This window comes from Periplaneta americana, chromosome 13, assembly GCF_040183065.1.
Source record: "Periplaneta americana isolate PAMFEO1 chromosome 13, P.americana_PAMFEO1_priV1, whole genome shotgun sequence".
Classification (NCBI taxonomy): domain Eukaryota; kingdom Metazoa; phylum Arthropoda; class Insecta; order Blattodea; family Blattidae; genus Periplaneta; species Periplaneta americana.
The window spans coordinates 119,405,439-119,408,752 of record NC_091129.1 but is presented as its reverse complement, the minus strand read 5'-3'; the positions used below and the strand labels follow the sequence as shown (position 1 = coordinate 119,408,752).

Below are 3,314 nucleotides of genomic sequence, written 5' to 3'. Positions count from 1 at the left end.
AGCAAGTTGCAGTGTAATATAATTGAAAGCCAGTAGTTCACAGAAGCACCGCATTGTCGCTAAGCCCTTGAATTCAGACAGGTAGGTTAGGTTCTTGCATTATATTAATGGGAACGTAGGTGATCAACAATGGGCGCTACGGTGTTTGTTTGCAGACGATATAATCTTAGCTAATGGGCCCACAGACGTGCAATGTTTGATTTATCGTACCAAGAGATGGCTGTAATTAGTTTTAACTGGCTCCAGCACCTTTTATCATTACCGCTGTCGTGTGCATGGGTTGCAGTAACCGTGTTCCATTTCCAAATTGAGTATCTAGAAGCCTGGTTAGTTAACAAATGACTAAAATCTTACAGGATGCGGCTAAATATCGTTCCTTTCCCTTCCTTTCATTCCATGATGAAGACATACTTATTTCCCTCTTCCGTGTTCCTACTAGACAAGTAATAAATTTTGAAGGAAGAAATAGGAAAAAATTTGAAATCAGCTTCACAGGGAGCTATACCTGAAAGCTAATCCCCATTTCAGTTTGGTTGATAGGTCTTCCCCTCTACTCACACTCTTTACCATCCGCGAAGGGGAAGATGCTACTGATCATCTTACTAACGTTCGACTAATTGACTTTGAACTTAGTGAAAATCCTTATTATTGAAAAGGTTTACGGGTAATCTTACTTACTTACTTACAATGGCTTTTAAGGAACCCGAAGGTTCATTGCCGCTCTCACATTAGCCCGCTATCGGTCCCTATCCTGCGCAAGATTAATCCAGTCTCTGTCATCATATCCCACCTCCCTCAAATCCATTTTAATATTATCCTCCCATCTACGTCTCGGCCTCCCTAAAGGTCTTTTTCCCTCCTGTCTCCCAACTAACACTCTATATGCATTTCTGGATTCGCCCATACGTGCTACATGTCCTGCCCATCTCAAACGTCTGGATTTAATGTTCCTAATTATGTCAGGTGAAGAATACAATGCGTGCAGTTCTGCGTTGTGTAACTTTCTCCATTCTCCTGTAACTTCATCCCGCTCAGCCCCAAATATTTTCCTAAGCACCTTATTCTCAAACACCCTTAACCTATGTTCCTCTCTCAGAGTGAGAGTCCAAGTTTCACAACCATACAGAAGAACCGGTAATATAACTGTTTTATAAATTCTAACTTTCAGATTTTTGGACAGCAGACTGGATGATAAGAGCTTCTCAACCTAATAATAACACGCATTTCCCATATTTATTCTGCGTTTAATTTCCTTCCGAGTGTCATTTATATTTGTTACTGTTGCTCCAAGATATTTGAATTTTTCCACCTCTTCGAAGGATAAATCTCCAATTTTTATATTTCCATTTCGTACAATATTCTGGTCACCAGACGTAATCATATACTTTGTCTTTTCGGGATTTACTTCCAAACCGATCGCTTACTTGCTTCAAGTAAAATATCCGTGTTTTCCCTAATCGTTTCTGTATTTTCTCCTAACATATTCAAGTCATCCACATAGACAAGAAGCTGATGTAACCCGTTCAATTCCAAACCCTGCCTGTTATCCTGAACTTTCCTAATGGCATATTCTAGAGCGAAGTTAAAAAGTAAAGGTGATAGTGGATCTCCCTGCTTTAGCCCGCAGTGAATTGGAAAAGGATCAGATAGAAACTGACCTATACGGACTCTTCTGTATGTTTCACTGAGACACATTTTAATTAATCGAACTAGTTTCTTGGGAATGCCAAATTCAATAAGAATATCATATAATACTTCCCTCTTAACCGAGTCATACGCCTTTTTGAAATCTATGAATAACTGAAGTACTGTACCCTTATACTCCATTTTTTCTCCATTATCTGTCGAATACAAAAAATCTGATCAATAGTCGATCTATTACGCCGAAAACCGCACTGATGATCCCCAATACAAGTTTATAAATTTCGCTATATAATACTTATCCACCCTCTTGTATTAATTCTGCTGGATTACGGGTAATCTACATTTCGAAAATCTATACTGAGCGTTTGTATTTCATTTTATTGTTGTTTATATCAACTGGCACATTAAAAAGCTACTGACAGCAGAAGATAAATGTTTTCTTCACCGCTAGTTGCTACTCTACAGCATAAACGACGGAACAATCTGCATTGTATCGCTCCCCCCTGACTTCATAATACAAACTAACATCCCTTAATTTAATTTAGTTGAATATATTGAAAGAACGACACTAAAATATTCTCAGACATGTAATTGTCAAACATCTGTGTCACTGTATTTTATATCAATTTATGTACTTTATTTAATATTTTATTTTCTTGTGTGTACAACTTGTGGGGTGCAGGTATAAGAGGTAACAGCTACCGGTCTGTTACAGACGGACTCAGGGACAGTAGAAGGGGAAAGAAATACCTTAGCATTCTCTCAACTTGTATGAAATGTCGTTTAGATTTGCATAATACACGTCACTGTTCGTTAACAGAAAACCAGAATTTAAGTCTCACAGAGTTTGTGTTAACTCATTGTTGGATGTTTGACGGTTTGTCAGGCCACTTTAAGGAATGTGGGCATAAAGGGAAAAATTGAGTCGATGTCTGGTAGAGTTCTTGGGTAGCTCAGTCGGTAGAGCGTTGGTGCGCTTAACCAAAGGGCCCGGGTTCGATTCCCGGCTCGAGAACAATTTTTTCTGGAAATTATTCAAATCAGCTCCAAAGCAAGCTGTATCTGAAAGCTAGATTTGTACAATACACATCACTGTTCGTTAACAGAAAACCACAATTTAAGTCACACAGAGTTTGTGTGCATTCAGTGTTGGATGTTTGACGGTTTATCAGCCCACGTTGAGGAATGTGGATATAAAGGGAAAAATTGAGTTTGTGTCTGGTAGAGTTCCTGGGTAGCTCAGTCGGTAGAGCGTTGGTGTGCTTAACCAAAAGTCCTGGGTTCGATATGTGGCCCCGGAACAATTTTTCCCTTGAATAATTATTAAAATCAGCTTCACAGGAAGCAATACCTAAAAGCTAGATTTGCAAATCAATAAGGATTTTGAAAGATTTACAAGTTATTAGCATCCGTGTTGTTGAAAGTTGGTTCCACATGTATCTAGACCACCCGCATCTCACTTCATTAACCACGATGGAAAAAAAAAAAGACTATAAAAATTAGAATGGAATGGAAATAGATCACAATTATAATAGAATTTAATGTAACATGGAGGATGTGGGGGAACCTAAGAAAACCACCAAACTTCGACCTTCGACTATGAATTTTTGAAGTGAAAAATCTCAGACCTCATAAGGATTTGAACTTCACAGTACCTGCGTGTCATTTCT

General features: G+C 38.5%; 1 non-coding gene across 1 annotated transcript; it reads left to right on the top strand.

The window, feature by feature from the left end:
• The first annotated feature begins 2,586 nt into the window (after positions 1–2,586).
• Positions 2,587–2,659, top strand: TRNAS-GCU (transfer RNA serine (anticodon GCU)). The gene has a single exon. It is a non-coding gene; the product is annotated as a tRNA-Ser (tRNA).
• The last annotated feature ends 655 nt before the right edge of the window (positions 2,660–3,314 follow it).